Source organism: Protomyctophum bolini, assembly GCF_963924005.1.
Source record: "Protomyctophum bolini genome assembly, chromosome: 16".
NCBI classification, from domain to species: domain Eukaryota; kingdom Metazoa; phylum Chordata; class Actinopteri; order Myctophiformes; family Myctophidae; genus Protomyctophum; species Protomyctophum bolini.
In genome coordinates this window covers 12,995,203-13,018,132 of record NC_137877.1, presented here as the reverse complement: position 1 = coordinate 13,018,132, position 22,930 = coordinate 12,995,203, and the positions used below count along the sequence as shown (strand labels likewise).

At 42.1% G+C, this 22,930-nt stretch overlaps 1 long non-coding RNA gene across 1 annotated transcript; it reads left to right on the top strand.

The window, feature by feature from the left end:
• The first annotated feature begins 2,344 nt into the window (after positions 1-2,344).
• On the top strand, positions 2,345-3,009 carry LOC308330261. The gene is made up of 3 exons (XR_013965480.1): positions 2,345-2,413; positions 2,610-2,725; positions 2,920-3,009. It is a non-coding gene; the product is annotated as an uncharacterized lncRNA (long non-coding RNA).
• The last annotated feature ends 19,921 nt before the right edge of the window (positions 3,010-22,930 follow it).

Genomic DNA, 22,930 nt, shown 5'->3' with positions numbered 1-22,930 from the left:
AAGAACATGTGTACTAACATTACAATACTAATGACATTTACAACCGGCCATCATAGATCAATAAACAAAAGACAATAAATAGATATAAATAGATAAATACAGCACTTTACTAACTTGCCCATCAGCCACTTTTTCAACATATTTTTATGTTCAAAGACTGGGCAAATTTAATTTTGTTCCAATCCTCCACCCCTGTATATTTAAATGAGCTTATACCTACCCTATGTCTCAGGTTTGGTGGTTTAAGATCAGCTACACTAGCCCTTGTGTTCAAACTATGGAACTGGTTAACATACGGGAAGTAACCTTTAAAATATTTTGGGCCTTGTTCTTTTAAAATGTTATAGACCATAAGGAGTCTCAGGTGTTGTATTCTGCCTTCCACTGGGAGCCAATGTAATTCTCTAAAATGGTTAGTCACTGAGCCAGAGCCAGTTCATGACAATAATTCAGTGTAGGCCTTAATTCTCAAGGCACTCAGACAGTATACCAGGCCTCTCTATAGAACAGTGGTTGCAAAGTTGGGATCGCGGGACAATGACGGTGGGGGTCGCAGAATTATTTGGGGTCATCAACATATTTTACACATACCTGGATAGAAGTCAACAGAATGACCTAAATACACATGTAAACATGATGAAAAATACATTTTAGCCATGATTGTTACAAAACCTCTACAATACGTTACATGTGCAGACAAATGCGCACCAACAATGTATCAAGTTGTAAAAACATGAAACCGTTGCATTGTACATAGGGTTTGTAGCCAAGGCTAATTTGCAACCCCAGTCCTTAGTTAGGGACTGGGGTTGCAAATTAGCCTACAAACCCTATGTACAATAGGGTTTGTTGTACATAGAATCAACAAACAGATTTCTTTTAGACTTTATAGACAAAGCAGGTGATCCGACATGAAGCCATGCAGTCCGCAACATGGTGACTGAGTGCACAGTAGGGCATTCACCTCTAGTAATTTTTACTAGTTGACTAGTTGCCTAGTTTACTAGTAGTATTACCTATTATGTATTTTTTTTGGAAATAAATATTTGTACTTTTAAAAACTGTGTACATTGGTGACTATAATCTAGTCAAACATGCACATGCTTAAAATTACCTCCAGGGTAAGAAAAGTTTGGGAACCCATGATCTAGATTAGAAGACAAAACTCTTCATGGACCGGTATATGCATAGACAATAATGTCTACTAGGGGTGGGACGATATATCAATATCGCGATATATATATATATATTGTGGCGTCTCGGTATGGGACCGCACGCTACGGAATAGCCACCTCGGGGAGAGAGGGAGAGAGACAGGCAGACTGAAGCGTCACCAACGGCAACGAGGGCGGGTCCCAGCCCGTCTCCTCGTCTGCCTTAACGAGCCACCTGCTGCGCGTCCACACCCAGGCAGGTTAAAAGGCTCTGCCCTGCTCACACTCTCTCAGAGACTCTCCCGAGAGACAGGCTGGCGTGCGGTATACTTTGATTGATTGATTGAAATATTTATTAACAGAATTACAGTACATTTCAAGCACAAACTCAATACAAAGACTGTTAACTGAGAGTGGACGACCCAATTAATCCGGTAAGACTTGTCATATTCCCTCTTCTAGTATTCCAGTTAATGTGATGACAATACTAATTGTGTGAATCTCTCACCTCTCAGGCTCACCTACCCATTCCGTGGAAGTGACCGCTGGGCTCTAGGAAATAGGAGGCTCACACTGGCTGGGACACTGGAGTGTCCCAGATATTGTGGGACAAATGACCCATAAATCTGTTTATACAGAAGAGACCTAAGTTGTGACATAATATGCTCTGATAACAAACAAAGAGCCCAATCTCTAATGAGCGGACGTTTAAGTTGTGTTTCTGATTAACAAACAAATAAAAGTGCCGTTTTGTTTAGCCCTCTGAACTTGGCCTCTGTGTTTCATGACCACCATGACGGTTTCATGACCACTATTACTAACTACTAAAAAATCTGTTTGTTGATTCTCCTTCTTGCAGATTTTGGATTGATTAATGAGGAAGACAACCTACACCAGATAAGGTCCCGTTTTGACCAGTTGCAGAGCAGCTTTAACAACCTGACTGAACAGAAAGGCCACTTACAGGTCAGCTTTGACCAGCTACTGTCCAGATATGACCACCTGACTGCAGAGCGAGACAGCATGAAGAGGAGCCTCTGTGGTCAGTGAGACCGTACGTCACGGCTGTTCTTCATTAACCTCGGCATTAAAGAACGAAGTCTGACATGTTGTTGTTGTTGATAGAGTCACGCGGATTTACGTTTGACGGCGGTCTGTGTTATTACATTTCTGCGGAGTTGAAAAACTGGGAGGAGAGCAGAAGATATTGTACAGACAAACAATCAGACCTGATTGTTTTAAACAGCAAAGAAAAGCAGGTATTTGTGTGTGTGTGTGTGTGTGTGTGTGTGTGTGTGTGTGTGTGTGTGTGTGTGTGTGTGTGTCACTGTACTGTTTGTTGCGAATAGCTAAAGTATAACATATGTTTAGAGCAGACTAAAGTCCTCCTGGTACCTCCCCCAGACCCCACTTTGAGAATGAATGCTTTAAGTAACCGACATCCTTTTTGACCAGGACGTTGTTGAAAAAGCTGTCGGCCATTTTCACGCGTATTTGTGGCTGGGTTTGACGTATTCAAAGGAAGAAGAGACCTGGAAGTGGGTGGATGGAACACAACTGACCACACCAACGTAAGAAGGTTCCCTTCATTCTTCTCTTGCTCATTTCAACAAACATTTTAAGAGCATTTCAAATTCATTTTTGCTGTTTTTTATAAATGGAGATGAAAATACAAACCTACCACATGTGTCACTATAATTTCACAATCCAGTTTGTCTAATATCTTGTAAAGGTTTGAATTGTAAACGTTCCTATACTTCTCCAGGTACTGGCACCCTGGTGAGCCTAACAACCCTGATGAAAACTGTGTGGAGTTTTATGAGAGGGGATGGAACGACATGTCATGCACTACCACTCTCCGTTGCATCTGTGAAAGAGTTATCTACTGAAATGACCATTTGCACAGAATTAGTTTTTGAATGTGGTTGTTTATTATGCATTTGCTTTGGTTTGTGACTTCTACTCTGCACTGTTGTTAGTACAATATTTACATTGCAGTATGTCACTTCATACTGTATCTTCATACTGTATCTTTATTTAGTTAAAGGGAAGCCTCATGTGAATCCAATCTGTTCCATTTTTGTACCATTTTAGTTTATATTAGAGTAATCAATAAAGTGTGCTGCATTTTTCAAACCATGTAGGCCTGACGTCGAAATAAAAAAACGGTGCGGTGTGGTGTCAGTCTATTGTCACAATGTGAAAATCTCCTGCATTAGGCCTAGAATTTCTGTCAAATATATTAAGCCCTCAAACTCTCAAGATCCAAGACGTTAACAGTAGTGTGTCTTACTGTGAAGTCATTTCAGCTTAGTTAACTTTAAATAGCTTCTCTTCCAGAACAGCACCGACACCAGACAGGTTAAAAACTTCACATTTATAGCATGCCAGTTCCAATTTTGCCTTTTCTTATCATAATTTCCAACTGTACTTGTTTCTCCCATGTCGTGTTCCAATTTAAGCATAACAATCATTTTTGCTGTTCGAAAACGTTCAGGGGTAACTGCAGGTGAAATCACTTCCTATGTTTTACCCACATCTTCAGACAATTTTCTAAACTCTAAACTCTCTCTCCCTCAAGACCCAAACCAATTACCTGTGTGTCTCCCAAACAAAGCAAATGCTTATTAAATAGGCTATCAAACCCCATAACAATGTAGGATCACAATCACACTCTAACCATTTGAACCAACAAATGCGCCTGCCCACACTAGACCAATCATACAAATAAAGCATCGTCAAATGAGCTTCAAGCCCCAGCACAATTCATACTAATGAATAATTAGTGGCACAGAATAAACCTTCAAGTGTTCATTACTTCACAGGAAAGTCCAATATGCAATTTTATTATGTTCTCATTATGTTGTCGTGTGTAATTGTCTTAGTGTGTGTGAGTGTGCCTACCTACAGTATACTACTGGTAGGCCATTTACTATATAGGCTACTTAAAGCTGCTATAAGCAATAATATGTCAAAATGTTTTGTTGGTATTCAGACATCCAGGAATGAGAAAAACGCTCCCAAAAAATGTAGTCTCTGTGACACATCTAGGGCCCACAATCTGCATTCAAAGATTTTCCTAGAAGCTTTGTCATTGGTCGATTTGCCTGATTGGTTAGTCATTTCGACCGGGTTTTTTTCCCGACCAATGACAAAGCTTCTAAGAATATATTTGAATGCAGCTCAAAGTCCAGACTAAGGCCTCACTCACACCTTCGCAACAGACTGATGTATGCTTGTTGTATACAAAGGGTGTGACACATCTTGCCCCAATGCATTTCCAATGGGAGTCACATGGTTTGACACAACATTTGTGTTGTATGAGGGGGAGGGGGGCAGTCGAAACACAGCCGAAAGCCATACAACAGCTTGTAGTCCAAAATGTTGTATCAAACCATGTGACTTCCACTGGAAATGCATTGGGGCGGCCATGACACTTACATCTTGCTTACATATAGCATGCATCAATGTTGTATGCGATCGAAAGGTGTGAGTGAGGCCTAAGCCAGGGACACCACATACCGGTAAGTAATGATTGATTAAAGCAAAACACATGCATTTAACTAAACAAGAAAATGTTGCACAAAGGGTCCAGAGCCCTCTATAATTTAACAATCAGTTACTGTAGCTTCAGAAGGACCCTTTCAGGTCCATTTGGCTCCATTTCTCTCTGAGGTACAGATCCATCATGGTCCATTTGGGACTCCCTTTAACTCCCTTAACCCATTTTGGGTGTTATGCTTTAGCTATTTTTGAAAAGTCGAAGAACGACTGACATAGAAACATAGCTTTTTCAGAAAACCGTCAGGATGTAGAAGACATTTTTAGAATCTGATCTCAGGTCAAAATGGGTTAAATGAATGACCCCACGCCGGCCTGCAGGGCGTCCCCTAGCTGGACCCCGCATTGAGAACCAGTAGGCTAAGTATAGACCAAGATCCATGCGAGGACCTTTTAGCCAAAGCATATAACAAGATTATGGTAAAGGTTACCATACATATGTTATTCTACACCAGGCGATACAATATTATATCAGTATAAATTATATAATATGATAAATGGTTAACAACACTGGTGATTTTACTGTCAGTGTGCGCTTGCTAAAACAAAAACAAAAATCAGCTTCAGACATAGTTGGACTATCTTCTCTGGCTAGAGAATACAAAGTTCACTTCTTGACATCAAATTCCTTTTTTTAAGTCGGTATGATATATGAAGGAGTGTACTGAACATGGATCAAAAAGCCTGACTAGCTGCCACACTTCAGGTCTTTCATTGTTAAATTATACATGGAGGACTCTGTTTGAACTGAACTTTCGGGGTCCATGCAGTGTTGCTTTTGACAGCATATTTAGATTTTAGTTTTGGTCATAAAGTTGGGGTTATTCATGATTCTGAACCCATTCCAAGCATTAGTTTTGCACGAAAAACACTTAATTGGGCTAAAAACAGCCATAGCCACCACATAGTCACAAATGTGATGACCTCATCACATGATGACCTCATCACATTTGTGCATGAAGACGCTACGGCTATGGCTTTGAACACAGGACTTTCACATGCACTATTTGGTATTTCTACTCGCTACGTACGGTACGTGCTTGCTACCAGAAAAGGCCTCGATTGCCTGCTCAGTGGCCACACTGCCCACGGCCGTTCTTTACAGCCCCGCTGGGACACTGATCAGTGGGATTGGTTAATCAAAGAATCAGGACCACATATGTGTTATATAAACGTCCCAGAGGACTATTCATGTCATACGCCAGGACAAGGTAAGAATAACCTATTCCCTATGTGGTGTTTTCACTGTGTGTGTGTGTGTGTGTGTGTGTGTGTGTGTGTGTGTGTGTGTGTGTGTGTGTGTGTGTGTGTGTGTGTGTGTGTGTGTGTGTGTGTGTGTGTGTGTGTGTGTGTGTGTGTGTGTGCGCTGCCTGCCTGCCTGCCTGCCTGCGCATATGTGTGGTGTGAGTGCAGACCACGTGATCTAGTGATGCTCCTTCAGATGTTACTCTATACTTATATACAACATGGTGGTCCCCGGACCACTGGTTGAAATCCACGGATTTAGGTATTAATAATCAGGTGCAGTGAGTTAGCCTGGCTAATAAGCCAGACTCAAAACACGATGATTTTCTTTTGCCATCGGCTGATTCGGTCTGGCTTATTATACAGGCTAGCAGTGAGTGACCTTTAGTTGCAAAGGGGTAAAGTTGTCAGGTGTATACACAGTGTTCATCGTTCGTGTTATGACATCTCGTCTCTCTATCCTGCCTTTCTGTCACTGCCAGAAATAAAGCAGAGACGCCAGGAAAACACATAATCCTGTGTATATGCAAATGTGTATCCTTCTAAATGACATGCTCTATTTTAAGCCATTTCCTGCTGACATCACCCTTGAAGGGATATTTTTCCCCCCAACATGATGCTATATCCACATAATGTGACATTGATTATGTGAATTCCAAGTGCGTAACATTACATTTTATTTATTCTTTATTTTATTTATTTTTTAGGTTTCAAAGGAAACTGGTGGCCTCGAGATAATCTGGCAATTTTGAAATGAGTCACACTCTGTTGGCCTTTACAGTACTTTACAGTACATGCTGTGAATACTGTACGCACCGGCGAAATCCTCCTAAAATTATTCACAAGCCGGCAGCATTTTATGAACTTCAATAGTGTTGCCGTCAGGCAGAGACCTCTTATCTCCATTTTCTAACTTTTTGTGTTGTTTTTTCTTCATACTTTAGGACAGACCGCTATAGGACAGATTCAACAACGACAGTGACACAGACGCAGAGAAGGCTCCCTTGACTGAAATACACCAGAGTAAGGCCAAGTGTGGACAAGGATACACTGACACAGAGCAAGACAGGAACGCCCAAAAACGTCACATCCGTTTTTTTACCCTGGGCAGAATTTTCTATGGCTGCCAATGCAACTTTTTCCAATCCTTAATCACATACGGACAAACATCTATGCCGATAATATCTAACTTGCGGAGGTAATGTGCCTTGTCCACGGGCAACAGATCTTTCAACGTATGGCATTGCAAATACGTTTGATAATCGCTACTCTGCGCAATATTGTTTTGGACATGCCGCAAATTGCATTGCAGTGAACGAGAGCAAATCACAACTTCCCCTGAGGGTGGTGACTCCGCCCTGAATACGCGTTGTCGTGTCAGTGTATGGACACATGCACACCGCGCTGACGAACAGTCTGGTGAGACGTATAGGAGGACACTAGGCAGGAGGTAAACCATAGTCCTAGGCGCGATTCATACTCCTATTTTAGAGCCGAATAAAAGTCGGTTCGGCTCTGTAGAGCCTACAATGTGACGTCATTTGAGCATGCACGCACGCGGACGGAGTGCAAAACATACTCTCTCCCCATGCCTTCGGCCTGGTGGAGACCGAAAAGAGATTCAAAAAGAGATTAAAAAACAAATTAGAAAATGTACAAACTACAGATCAGCTATTTTTTCCCTATTTGCTGAAGACTAAAAATCTCTAATTGGCACAACTGATAATATTGGAAGTCACATTTAGTCAAGCTATTAAAACCAATTGTCCAAGATGGCACCATTAATCTGCAGTTCTGGCGGGCGTCAAGGGCCACTCCTCAGCCTCTCACAGTCTCACACCCACAGTGACACTGTGGCACACTGTGTGACAGCTGACAGACTCGACTAGGGGCAAACATCACATGATAAGCCTTTCCATGTTTACAGCATGCCAATCAATTCAAATTAGTTCTTAATAGCTCTCCTGGCTACCGAGCCCGAATGACATAATGGTGATGACTTATATCGACTGCTCACAACTCATTGTCTGTGTTGCGTACAGTAGGCTACACACAGTATTACCCCGGTGGCCCTCGGGACAATCACCAGTCGGCACATGTTGGACAAGATGATTCATTTTGCAGCCTCCGTATCGCTAACATGCATGGCAAAATGGGGATTATACATACATACCGTCACTGCAGAAACCTTCCGTATACCCATATTTAAACTATTTGTTCTTATCATAAACAACTCCAGAAATACTCGCGAAAATTGCCGATTTGTGAGCTTGTAGATTGCCTATTTTCCCTATACATCATTTTTTAAAAGATCTACGTGAAGGTGCATGGATAAGTGTGTCTGTGCGTTTTAGAAATATTGAACCAAAGTATTAACTAGAGCTTATGACTAAATCCACAGGTGCCTTTTTTTTCTCAAGGTTTCTACCCCACAGCGATGATATGCAAGCTGAGGCCATGAGATAAAATAGGCCTATACATTTATTATATTTGATCCAAAAAAAGGAAAAGGTTCCACACAGTAGTTTGCCGAAGGGCACTTTGGCAGCATTGACAAGACGTGCTTGATGTTTTTCTTCTCCTCCTCTTTTTCTTTCTTTATCCATGAGGCACTTCACAAAACCTCTGATAGGAGGCATTATATCGCTGGCATGACTAACTAAATTATGGTCTATGAGTTTATCTTTATCTTTGTTCCCTTTCTCCATCTGCCATACATAATTATCTATGCTCTCTCTCTCTCTCTCTCTCTCTCTCTCTCTCTCTCTCTCTCTCTCTCCCTCCCTCTGTCATTGTCATTCATCAACATCAGTGATCCTCAACCTTATCATTTAAAACTTTTTTGAACCCCCAGTTGTATAGGCATAGGTTACGGACCCTGCATGCATAGAGCTACAGTATATACTTAGGTGTAAGCTATAAGTCATCCCTTTTGCATGGAGCAACTGACAATATAGATTTCATCTTGTAAATCATTTTATTTTAACATAATTTGAAGGAAGGATTGTCACAGCTTACAAAGTAGGATCATCATCATCAAGCCCTCGCAGACTTCACATGAACGCGCAGCTAAGTCAGTGAGGGCTCATTGAGTCAGCAAGGGAGTGGATTGGGATTGGGCCTTAAATACTTTTAAATGTCTATGAGGAAAATGAACGGAGCATCATTTCCTGGGCCCTGGGACGCTCTATTGTGGCCCAATCCCAATCCACTCCCTTGCTGACTCAATGAGCCCTCACTGACTTAGCTGCGCGTTCATGTGAAGTCTGCGAGGGCTTGAGGGATGTCCCATTTGAAATCGGTAAGTCAGTGAGGGCTCAGCCCCGCCCCTTTATGTGCCCTTTGCCAAAGTCAGCGTCGATGCTGACTTTGGGCTGACTTTAGCAAAGAAATTACCCACAGTTCATAGCGTTACCAGGGGAATGAGGGGGATCCTCCAAACGTCAATCATTTAAATATGCAAATTAGTTATGTATCGCGATTAGAATGTCAACAAACACAATAGTGCTTTCTCACTGTTCTCAAAAGGAGACGGAATGGAAGGATATAGGCTATATATTTAATAACAATAATAATAATAAGGGAAACATGATGAGAAATGACTAATGAGAAAAGTAAAAGAATATGGAAATTAAATGTATAATGAATATTATTATATATGAATATTACAACCCATATCACACAGGAAAGTGTATTTATGAAACTAATAATAATAAAACGATCAGCTTAAATACTAAAATAGACATGATAGACATGGCAAATAGGCCAAGCATGTAGGTGTAGGCACTGGCTGTGAATAAGGACAGGTTTTATAAAGTGATGCAAAGTGTCATGGACTCATGCATGGCGGACTCATCTTCAAAGTGCTGTCCCATTTCTTTCACAACAATGTGGAGCCCTTGCAGCCTCTCACCCTCAAGCACTTACAGCTGACGTCATTAAAGTCAATGAGGGTCCAGGGCTCAGGGCTTGAGGGAGGCAATTGGGATTGGGCCTGAGTATACTTCTACTACAGGGCATGCAGAGCAGACACAGGAAGGACGACTGCAGGGTAGGGGACATGTATGGCCGTCTGTCGCCTATGGGGACTAATGCAGGATAAACAGAGGACCACTGCATATAGCGGGGGACATCTACAGTGGCTGCTATCGTGTTATTACCAGATCTGTTCATATAATCAGGGTATATGAGGCCATTTCTCACCGCGTGACAGCCGAACCCTCGGGTGCTCTGCGGTCATATATAGCTCCTTCCAGCGAAGTGATAAGATTGTGATTTGATTAACATGCAAGGGTACATGCGATTAGCAATTAGCAGGCTGGCCTAAGTGCCCAGACAGGAGCCTCCATCTATTCGGCATTAGTAGTTGAATGCGATTAGCCTTCGATGTGGATCAAAGAGGAGAGCAAGTTGAACGGCGTATACGCAACGTGGTGACACAACATAGTAGACATACCATGTAACCCTTATCAGACTCTGCTTGCTTAATGGATGTTAATAAGGCATCCAATTTGCATGCACACAAGCAGACACACAGCACAATGCTGTGTGTCTATTATTATAGACACACAGCACAATGCTGTGTGTGTGTGTGTGTGTGTGTGTGTGTGTGTGTGTGTGTGTGTGTGTGTGTGTGTGTGTGTGTGTGTGTGTGTGTGTGTGTGTGTGTGTGTGTGTGTGTGTGTGTGTGTGTGTGTGTGTGTGCGTGTGCGTGTGGCTACGGCTGAATACATCATCTCTGTGTCCCAGCCTGGAATAGATTTAGGCTACTTCCATTCATCAAGTGGATACATGAAAGCAATGCAGGAGATGCGATGCCTTTTGTACTGTACTGTGTATACACATCATAAAGCCCTGTGTCAGAGATCCTCTCATTTGAAAGGAGTGAGCACACACACACACACACACACACACTGTTATCATATAGTTCTCCCGGCCATTAGTAGCTTATTGGATTCTGATTGAAGTCGCAACATCCTGACATGTGCTGTCAGGCTAATGAGTGTGTGTGTGTGTGTGTGTGTGTGTGTGTGTGTGTGTGTGTGTGTGTGTGTATGTGTGTGTGTGTGTGTGTGTGTGCGTGTGTGCGTGTGTGTGTGTGTGCGTGTGCGTGTGCGCGTGTGACTGTGTGTACATCAGGCTTCCCCAATTAATTTTCCTCAAGGGCCATATTTTGACTACGGTAGGCTGGGGGCCGAGTCGGCACGCGCGAGGTCGAGGTCTTGCCCTAGCTGAAATTAATGTTCAGGGCAAGACCCCATTTGAAAAGGACCCCCAGTTTGACATGCCAGAGGCTACTGACCCCAATTTAATGCCATTTATAACTGGGACCCCCCCCCCACTTCCGTGGGCCACAAGGGGGCGCTCATTGGGGAACCCTGCTGTACATGCATGTGTGTGCATGCTTGCTTGCGTGCGTGCGTGCAATCCAATCCAATCCTTCATTGGCATAATGGGTTTAACATCTTTAACACATTACGAGCTGTGAAATGTGACATTGAAATATAGATAATACCTGCCCCATCGGACACGCAAAATGTACAGTATATGCTAAACAACTTGGCCTGCCAAATAAAAAGGGAAAAACGGAAGGAGGATAGACATATAGTAGCACAATTGTAATGATTGAGATAAATATTATTTGTTAACCCCAATCAATTTTTCTATTCTTTGTTGATTTACCAACAACAACAACAACAAAACACCCCAGGAGGTTAAGAAGGAAGGAATGTGTTCATGTATAGCCTGCTATTATCTTAGTGTTCTGTATGGAAGAAATGACACATTTGCAGTGTGCGTAAAAAGGACGGATGATGTATTATTAATCTACGTTTATGTTCTGCAAACTGATGTTATGTTTATTGTTTATACAACACTGTAAAGGTGTCTAAAAACTTTAGCAGCGTTTTTTCGCAGATTTTCCTGAAAAACGCGTCCAGTCTGCAAGGAACTTAAGTGTGCACAGCATGTCACAACATGTCATTCAAAACAGATTAATGTCGTTCAAATAAAAATCTTATTGTTAATTCCCCTTGTGTTATTAGTGTTAATTATATATGCAGTATGCACACACTGTGTGTGTAATTAACACATCATTAAATGTATGAATGAATGGACCATTGTAAAGCGCTTTGAGTAAGCACGTAGTGCATGGAAAAGCGCTATAAAAATGCAATCCATTATTATTACACTCACGCACGGACACTGTAATAGAAACAAAATCTAACGGATAACCTTTCGTTAGAGGACTATACTCTCTCACACATCAGTGTTTCTCAAACAGTATGACGTGCCGTGCTTTGGGATTCTGTGACAACCACACGTAAATATTGTAATATACAGTATACTATACAAAATGTTAGGAATTTTTTATTGGTGCACTCATTTCCCAATACAGAGGACACTTTCAACCTGGCATGACTAGAATATCAGTATATCATTTTTATTCCAACTTTCTACATTTTCGGGGGGAAAATGCCTTAGATGTTTTCGTTATGAATACGAAGGGGCCTTTTCCCCTTCCTGTCAGTACTGTCCTTATGTGGCTCTGTCCTTGCCCATTCCCTCCTCCCCTCTCTGTTCCGACATTGTTGAGACTGATTCCACCTGCGCAGCCCAGCTGAAGATGGTTGAGTTCATTATTTCTGGTATTTAAAGGACCTATAGGGCCTATATGTTTGTCCTGTGAGAGGTGTACCCGAGTTTGTTCATTGTAGAATTAGTAAAGACGTTGCCTTCAACATTGTGTTCTGTTCTCTGAAACAAGTTTTGGGTCCTACCTTTCTCCCTGAGCGTGTTCCTGACATCTTGAGATGTATTCGTGTGACTTGGGCTTGTGCACAGTTTGAACATGGATGTTGTACATACTACTACATGGATGCACATTGAACTGAAATAAAACATGACATCTCCACAAAAGAAAGAGCAGTGTCTTTCCAACCCAGCTGCTCTCCACCGGTCCATGAGTTTTTCCAGGTTTTAAACTCATTCATTCCCCCTGGGCATATCTGCACCTACTGTATACAGGTCAGGATCAGGAAGGAGAATGAATTCATCTTTCATTGATGATAGTCTGGACTCGAGTCAGAGCCTTTGTGGTCATGTGTTTATGAGTGAGAAACTACCTGCCAACAACTGACATCTATTGATTGACCTTCACGAAGATTTGACCTTTTTTATTTTCTTTTTTCAGCTTGTTTGCAGATCTGATCTCATTTCTCTGATCGATATCGATTTGATAAGTGATGGCTCTTACTTGCACAAGGGACACAGGCACTGTTTTATTTTAGTAATTCTTTGAGTATATAGACACCTTGGGTTATATCTTGCACCACCCCTTAACCCTTAACCCTAAACTAATTTGCCATGTTTTACTATTTAAAAACTATTTTAAAATGTTTTTCAAAATAGTAAAAAATGGCAAATACGTTTAGGGATAAGGGTGGCGCAAGATGGAGCCCTATGCATGTATTTTTCATGTTGTTTTGACAACATGGCGCAAGATGGAGCCCATAATAATGCATGTATTTTTCATGTTGTTTTGACATTTTCCTTTTCACAATGTTTTCACCTTGTATCGTGTTGTTTATTTAGCCAGTTCCATGACAGAAACTTGAGGCATGTTGCATGGACCCTGTCATGGGAAGGTCAGTATAGTGGAAGAAGTTATTTACTTACTTACTGTCTATACCACCTACGAATACTCTGTTAAAGACCGTAATTCAAAATTTGACTTGAGTAAAATTACAAAAGTATAGTGACAATATACTTACCATATCAAAATAAAAGTAAAAAACAAAAAACTTTTTAAATCTTAAAAACAAAAACAACATTTAACTAATCTTCTCTTATGGGGTCTCTACAAAATATTTTCAGGTAGGGCTCTGCATATGTAGTAGTGCATATCAATTTAAGGGTCCTTGACATGAAAACGTTTGGGAACCTTACTGCCCTAAAATACAGCCTTCTGTGTAGAGATATGAGCATGCATGGCACATCTTCCACTTTCAATTTCATGCTTGCTGAACTGCAGGTTCACGTTATCAGTCAGAATTAGACACATTATAGTTTATCCAAAGTCCAATTTTTACTTCTGTAATTATTAAGCATATAAGGCAAGCTATTTAAAAAGAGATGGAGGCAAGGGTTTACAGTCACATAATGTACAGGTTTAATATGTTTGTTTGTTGTTTGTTTGTTTATTTAGAGATTGATTACACACTTAAGGATATAGCCTACAAACTATTATTCCCTATATGCTTTAAGCTGCTTTTAGCTGCTTTAAAGGACAACTTTCGTTTTTTTCAACCACGGTTCATGTTTTAGGTTGTTATTAGAGAAACTAAAAGGTGAGTGTTAATTTTCTTTAATTTGCTGCTTTCTTTCGTTTTGGGGATTTTAGCAGTTTTTGACAGGGGGGTGGGGCATTCGAGCATAGGGCTAAATATCTATTTTTTTACAAAATATTATGGCGATTCTTTTTATTATTATTTACTATAGTCCTAATAAACCCCAAGAAATTGCATCTGGCCACAAAAGATCACAGGATCTATTGAATGTGACAAACTGACATATTGAGCCATATATAAGCCTTCTTTTTAAATTCCGGGCAAATATAATTTAGATAAAAATACCCCACTGCACCTCCTTGTAAATAGGCAACCTTTGCTATTCCACAGTACACTGTGACTGTAGACTAGAGCTTTAGTGGTTAAGCAAGCTCCATGATGTCAACTCAACTGTAATGTTTGTAAGTTTCTCTTCACGTTGAATTACTTAGCAATGGCAATTGGCAACACTGCTGGCAAATCAGAAGAAAACACAATTTCTACTCTCGGTGAATACCAATTGGAATTTGCATCACTTCTGGAGGAAGCAGTAGGCCTGATCTATTATCGTTGTCTTTTTAGCTGCAGTAAACAACTGGAAGTGTCATGTCTATGGCGGTCACCAGCATGGCCAAGCAGAGTACAGAACGGGGCTGCCACCCTGAGGTGAAAAGAGAATTTGCAACTTCTTTAAAAGGCCACGTCGTTTGGCATCTTAGGTTGCCAAACCCAAGGCAGCGCCCAAAAAGAAGTAAACTGTCTGCTCCATCTTATACCCACAAAAGGCTCTTTTAAGAGCCAACCACATTCTTTTATAACAGTATCCTCACTTTACAACATGATCCCATGTTGAGCATTGGAATATTAACCATAAGCGAGAAATTAGACCGAGAAATATAAGCGAGAAATTAGACCGAGAAACTAGACCGAGAAACTAGACCGAGAAATTAGACAGAGAAACAATCTCGCACAATCTGTGATTGTGCTATCATGACTTGTCTTAATTATAACTTATTGTAGACATTGTTGTTGTAAAGTTCTGACAATGCAATAAAATAGACCTACTTCCATATCCAATAGGAACTATATGTCACCATTAGTTCTAAATTCACGCCTTTTTTCCATTACAGGATAAATTTTTCCCTTTATTTATTGAGTTCTTTATATGATGATTTCATAGAAGTGTACATCTTTACGTCTAAATTGAAACCGAAAGACCATAATGTAAACAAGTCTTTTTGGTCTGCTTTCTTTTTAAATGTATACCCTAGTGTGAAATAACATGTATGATCAATCAATCACATTTCTAATAGGCCTACATACTGTCTGACTGAATTACACCCCCCTCCCCCCAACAACGATGATGATGGCTACTGCTAATTATATATTAGCAGTAGCCATCATCATCATCATCGGAGTTGTCCGGACAACTCACCAAAAAGAGTAAAAGGGGTGAGTTGTCTCGTTACCAACCAGAATGGTGTAAACATCGTCCCATCGGCTCCGTCTTATGAGCAGCTTTAGAACTTCCGGTCTGAGAGCTAGCAGATTTAAGACATCCGGTTGCTTTCAGAATAAAATAAGGTTATTTAATTCGTTAATTAAATAATTTTTACATTACATTATTAGTATTATTATTACATTACAGTTATTGTAAAGACACACATTATGTTTCTGTGTAAAAATAAGTAATTAAATAACATAAAAAAGTTATCTAAATGGATAAATGCTATTCACTGGAGTGCATGGACTTTATAAAGTGGACACTGGACAAAAGACGGCTCCGCGAGGCAACTATCTGGACATACCCACGCGTCCGGGGAGATGTCCTCTACCACCCCACAGTCTCCGCTAAGCGGGAGAGGTGTAAAATTCAGAGCAGCAGAGCTTCTATTGGGGTCAACACTCAAAAAAGTGCCGTTTCCAGACACAGAATGGACACTGGACAAAGAGGCCTCCGCGAGGCAACTATCTGGACATACCCACGCGTCCGGGGAGATGTCCTCTACCACCCCACAGTCTCCGCTAAGCGGGAGAGGTGTAAAAATCAGAGCAGCAGAGCTTCTACTGGGGTCAATGCAAAAAAAATTACCGTTTCCGGACCCAGACTGGACACTGGACAAAGAGGCCTCCGCGAGGCAACTATCTGGACATACCCACGCGTCCGGGGAGATGTCCTCTACCACCCCACAGTCTCCGCTAAGCGGGAGAGGTGTAAAATTCAGAGCAGCAGACCTTCTATTGGGGTCAACACTCAAAAAAGTGCCGTTTCCAGACCCAGAATGGACACTGGACAAAGAGGCCTCCGCGAGGCAACTATCTGGACATACCCACGCGTCCGGGGAGATGTCCTCTACCACCCCATAGTCTCCGCTAAGCGGGAGAGGTGTAAAATTCAGAGCAGCAGACCTTCTATTGGGGTCAACACTCAAAAAAGTGCCGTTTCCAGACCCAGAATGGACACTGGACAAAGAGGCCTCCGCGAGGCAACTATCTGGACATACCCACGCGTCCGGGGAGATGTCCTCTACCACACCCCAGTCTCCGCTAAGCGGGAGAGGTGTAAAATTCAGAGCAGCAGACCTTCTATTGGGGTCAATACTCAAAAAAGTGCCGTTTCCAGACCCAGAATGGACACTGGACAAAGAGGCCTCCGCGAGGCAACTATCTGGACATACCCACGCGTTCAGGGAGATGTCCTGTACCACACCCCAGTCTCCGCTAAGCGGGAGAGGTGTAAAATTCACAGCAGCAGAGCTTCTAATGGGGTCAATGCAAAAAAATGTACCGTTTCCGGACCCAGACTGGACACTGGACAAAAGACGGCTCCGCGAGGCAACTATCTGGACATACCCACGCGTCCGGGGAGATGTCCTCTACCACCCCACAGTCTCCGCTAAGCGGGAGAGGTGTAAAATTCAGAGCAGCAGAGCTTCTACTGGGGTCAATGCAAAAAAAAATACCGTTTCCGGACCCAGACTGGACACTGGACAAAAGACGGCTCCGCGAGGCAACTATCTGGACATACCCACGCGTCCGGGGAGATGTCCTCTACCACCCCACAGTCTCCGCTAAGCGGGAGAGGTGTAAAATTCAGAGCAGCAGAGCTTCTATTGGGGTCAACACTCAAAAAAGTGCCGTTTCCAGACACAGAATGGACACTGGACAAAGAGGCCTCCGCGAGGCAACTATCTGGACATACCCACGCGTCCGGGGAGATGTCCTCTACCACACCCCAGTATCCGCTAAGCGGGAGAGGTGTAAAATTCAGAGCAGCAGACCTTCTATTGGGGTCAACACTCAAAAAAGTGCCGTTTCCAGACACAGAATGGACACTGGACAAAGAGGCCTCCGCGAGGCAACTATCTGGACACACCCACGCGTTCAGGGAGATGTCCTGTACCACACCCCAGTCTCCGCTAAGCGGGAGAGGTGTAAAATTCACAGCAGCAGAGCTTCTAATGGGGTCAATGCAAAAAAATGTACCGTTTCCGGACCCAGACTGGACACTGGACAAAAGACGGCTCCGCGAGGCAACTATCTGGACATACCCACGCGTCCGGGGAGATGTCCTCTACCACCCCACAGTCTCCGCTAAGCGGGAGAGGTGTAAAATTCAGAGCAGCAGAGCTTCTATTGGGGTCAACACTCAAAAAAGTGCCGTTTCCAGACACAGAATGGACACTGGACAAAGAGGCCTCCGCGAGGCAACTATCTGGACATACCCACGCGTTCAGGGAGATGTCCTGTACCACACCCCAGTCTCCGCTAAGCGGGAGAGGTGTAAAATTCACAGCAGCAGAGCTTCTAATGGGGTCAATGCAAAAAAATGTACCGTTTCCGGACCCAGACTGGACACTGGACAAAAGACGGCTCCGCGAGGCAACTATCTGGACATACCCACGCGTTCAGGGAGATGTCCTGTACCACACCCCAGTCTCCGCTAAGCGGGAGAGGTGTAAAATTCACAGCAGCAGAGCTTCTAATGGGGTCAATGCAAAAAAATGTACCGTTTCCGGACCCAGACTGGACACTGGACAAAAGACGGCTCCGTGAGGCAACTATCTGGACATACCCACGCGTCCGGGGAGATGTCCTCTACCACCCCACAGTCTCCGCTAAGCGGGAGAGGTGTAAAATTCAGAGCAGCAGAGCTTCTACTGGGGTCAATGCTCAAAATGGCTCTGCATGCAATTTCAAAGTAATACTAATTATTTTGGTAATTACTGGTGTTTGAACACTAATGTCAATTGACAATGAATGACAATGGTAATGTTAGATGGGCCATTAACATACATTAGCCATACCTCTACCATGAATTGCAAAATACTGTAAGGCTAAGTATTTTTGCAGTGGACCAAATACATTAACCAGTTCTTGTTCAGGACTGAATCCATTAGAACAACATCCAAGCCTTTACCAAAAAGCAGTTTATAAAAGTGTACTAAGTATACTTAAGGTAAAAGGTGCTACATAGTGAATGACATTGTTATTCATGCTGACATTAGTGTTCAAACACCAGTAATTACCAAAATAATTAGTATTACTTTGCAATTGCAATTGCATGCAGCCAGCTATGAGCTATGAGTTGGTAATATAGTTGGTGACATTTTGTATATATCACCGTTGCCAAACAAATATGAACGGGACTAGACTAGAAAGCCAAAAACCAAAGAAGCCAATGTGTGTGTGAAAATACATTAGTTGAATACCTTTAAAGCAAGCACCTTTTACCTTAAGTATACTTAGTACACTTTTATAAACTGCTTTTTGGTAAGGGCTTGGATGTTGTTCTAATGGATTCAGTCCTGAACAAGAACTGGTTAATGTATTTGGTCCACTGCAAAAATACTTAGCCTTACAGTATTTTGCAATTCATGGTAGAGGTATGAATATCACATTTAGATATGAGTGTTATGACAGTTGCCCTCATTTCATAACACAAACTGACAACAGTAGCTGTGGTCTCTACACTTGTTTATTTTCCAAAGCTGTTCTGTTTGATGTGAGTCTCAACACTTTCCAAACAGAGACTGAAAAGCGAGATATCATATTGTATGAGCTGACAGGAAAAAATGTATTGCTATGAGTACATAGTTTAAGTACTGCACTGCACTAAAAGGCTCTGTTTTATCTATGTTGTAGGAGAACTTCGACAATGGAGGATGCGAGGGACGCCAAATGACACGTCCCCACGTGATTTAATCCAATAGTGATTACTGTGATCATCTAAAAACAAACGTTTGAAATGTTTGGACTGAGCTGGTTTTGCTTTAAAAGTAGGGGAGAGCCGCCTTGGATGTAACGCGTCACGGTTGTAACATGGACGTTATCTCTTGATTGGTCAACGCCACCATGACGCAATCGCGTCAGTATGTGTACAGCAACGTACTCTACGTGCCCAGGAAGTTTGAAGTGTTTACCTTCATCCTGCGGGGAGCTATTGGCGAAAAACTGACTTTTTTCAAAATGCGTATAATTTTACACCTGGAGTATTTGTGTGCTACAAGTTTTTTCTTTGGTGTTGGTGAATAAAAATCCACATGGATGTCTTCATGCTTATGTTCTTCATTAGTTTGCATCGTGTTTAGACGGAATTCACGTTCATTCTGGTCTGTAAGCAACGGCAAAGAAAACTTCGGTGGGAGGGTCAATTGTAACATGTGTTACAAATGGTCCGCTTCCATTCAATGCCATTATAAGTAATATTTACATATTTGACATATTGGCCAATATTATATGTTCTAAAATTGTATTGTATTGTGTAGTGTATTCTAAAATTAGTTTAGGGTTGTATAACATTGTACAACTCAATCAATCAAACGTTTGTTTAATCAATGTATTTCCCCATTGAACTGAAAAAAAAAGCCCAAACTGGTACACGATACTATTTAATATTTCCCAATATGTTTGATACATTTTCTTATCACATCCATGGTATGAAAACAATGCTAAGGAGTTGCTTCAATGAAATATAATTGCTTTAAGCTGAAAACGATATGTTTAATGGTGTTTTTTAGCGTTGTTACATTTATACTCCATGCTGTTACAATTAATCCGATATGCGCAGCAAATGTAACACTGAAACAGCGTCCACGTTCGGTTTAATAACTCCCGACCTGTTTTATCAAAAAAATAACTTGAAGTGGTTTATGGTAGCTGACATGTGTAGGTCCGTTGCCTGAAAATATTACATGTGTAGCTAAACGGATCTCCGAGTAAAAAAATGAAACGTGCAAAATGTTACATCCGTGGCGGCTCTCCCCTACATCTAACTTTTGATCAATTTGTGTGTGTGTGTGTGTGTGTGTGTGTGTGTGTGTGTGTGTGTGTACAATGTTTGCACTTAATGTTTGCAGTGATGCTTTGCACTATACCTTTTTATACATTTGAGTGATGTGTGCACTTAGGTACATTGCATGTTGTACCATATTATACATTTGAGTGATGTTTGCATTGAGGTACATTGCATGTTGTACCATATTATACATTTGAGTAACGTTTGCACTTGGTACATTGCACGTCTTACCTTTTTATACATTTGAGTAATGTATGCACTTATAGGTACGTTGCACTTATAGTACCATTTTGTACTTTTGAGTGATGTTTGCACTGATTGACTTTGTAGTTTTTGCATGTTTTGCATGTGTTTGAATAATGTTTGCTGTATTAACACAGATGCGCACACACATGCAGTAAATTGATCAAATCTGTGACTACTAAACTATTAAAGTAGCTTCTCAGTCCACATTAAGACAAATTGTGATGTTTAAAAACAAATATTGTAGGGATTTGGAAACTTTAAAATGAGCGTTTTATTTCTGATTGTGATGACCATTATTTTGAAGAGTGATTTTTTCTTCTTCTGTGTAACAGTGAATGAAACTGTATGCCTTTTTCTTTCCATTGAATTGATTGATTGAATGATTAATTAAAAGGTATTTATTTCTAACTTTCAAAGCCTTGTCTGTATTCTTTTATTCTTTTATAAATGTAATGCTTGGAGAGGGCCACTTTATATATACAACGATCAATCGTTGTCACCTCATCTATATCTGGGGCAGGAATGTACAGCACTGTAAAAATAAGCTATTACTGTTAATGGCCCATCTACATAGTGAATGACATTGTTATTCATGCTGACATTAGTGTTCAAACACCAGTAATTACCAAAATAATTAGTATTACTTTGCAATTGCAATTGCATGCAGCCAGCTATGAGCTATGAGTTGGTAATATAGTTGGTGACATTTTGTATATATCACCGTTGCCAAACAAATATGAACGGGACTAGACTAGAAAGCCAAAAACCAAAGAAGCCAATGTGTGTGTGAAAATACATTAGTTGAATACCTTTAAAGCAAGCACCTTTTACCTTAAGTATACTTAGTACACTTTTAAACGGCACTTTTTTGAGTGTTGACCCCAATAGAAGCTCTGCTGCTCTGAATTTTACACCTCTCCCGCTTAGCGGAGACTGTGGGGTGGTAGAGGACATCTCCCCGGACGCGTGGGTATGTCCAGATAGTTGCCTCGCGGAGCCGTCTTTTGTCCAGTGTCCAGTCTGGGTCCGGAAACGGTACATTTTTTTGCATTGACCCCATTAGAAGCTCTGCTGCTGTGAATTTTACACCTCTCCCGCTTAGCGGAGACTGGGGTGTGGTACAGGACATCTCCCTGAACGCGTGGGTGTGTCCAGATAGTTGCCTCGCGGAGGCCTCTTTGTCCAGTGTCCATTCTGTGTCTGGAAACGGCACTTTTTTGAGTGTTGACCCCAATAGAAGCTCTGCTGCTCTGAATTTTACACCTCTCCCGCTTAGCGGAGACTGTGGGGTGGTAGAGGACATCTCCCCGGACGCGTGGGTATGTCCAGATAGTTGCCTCGCGGAGCCGTCTTTTGTCCAGTGTCCAGTCTGGGTCCGGAAACGGTATTTTTTTTTGCATTGACCCCAGTAGAAGCTCTGCTGCTCTGAATTTTACACCTCTCCCGCTTAGCGGAGACTGTGGGGTGGTAGAGGACATCTCCCCGGACGCGTGGGTATGTCCAGATAGTTGCCTCGCGGAGCCGTCTTTTGTCCAGTGTCCAGTCTGGGTCCGGAAACGGTACATTTTTTTGCATTGACCCCATTAGAAGCTCTGCTGCTGTGAATTTTACACCTCTCCCGCTTAGCGGAGACTGGGGTGTGGTACAGGACATCTCCCTGAACGCGTGGGTGTGTCCAGATAGTTGCCTCGCGGAGGCCTCTTTGTCCAGTGTCCATTCTGTGTCTGGAAACGGCACTTTTTTGAGTGTTGACCCCAATAGAAGGTCTGCTGCTCTGAATTTTACACCTCTCCCGCTTAGCGGAGACTGTGGGGTGGTAGAGGACATCTCCCCGGACGCGTGGGTATGTCCAGATAGTTGCCTCGCGGAGCCGTCTTTTGTCCAGTGTCCAGTCTGGGTCCGGAAACGGTAATTTTTTTTGCATTGACCCCAGTAGAAGCTCTGCTGCTCTGAATTTTACACCTCTCCCGCTTAGCGGAGACTGTGGGGTGGTAGAGGACATCTCCCCGGACGCGTGGGTATGTCCAGATAGTTGCCTCGCGGAGCCGTCTTTTGTCCAGTGTCCAGTCTGGGTCCGGAAACGGTACATTTTTTTGCAT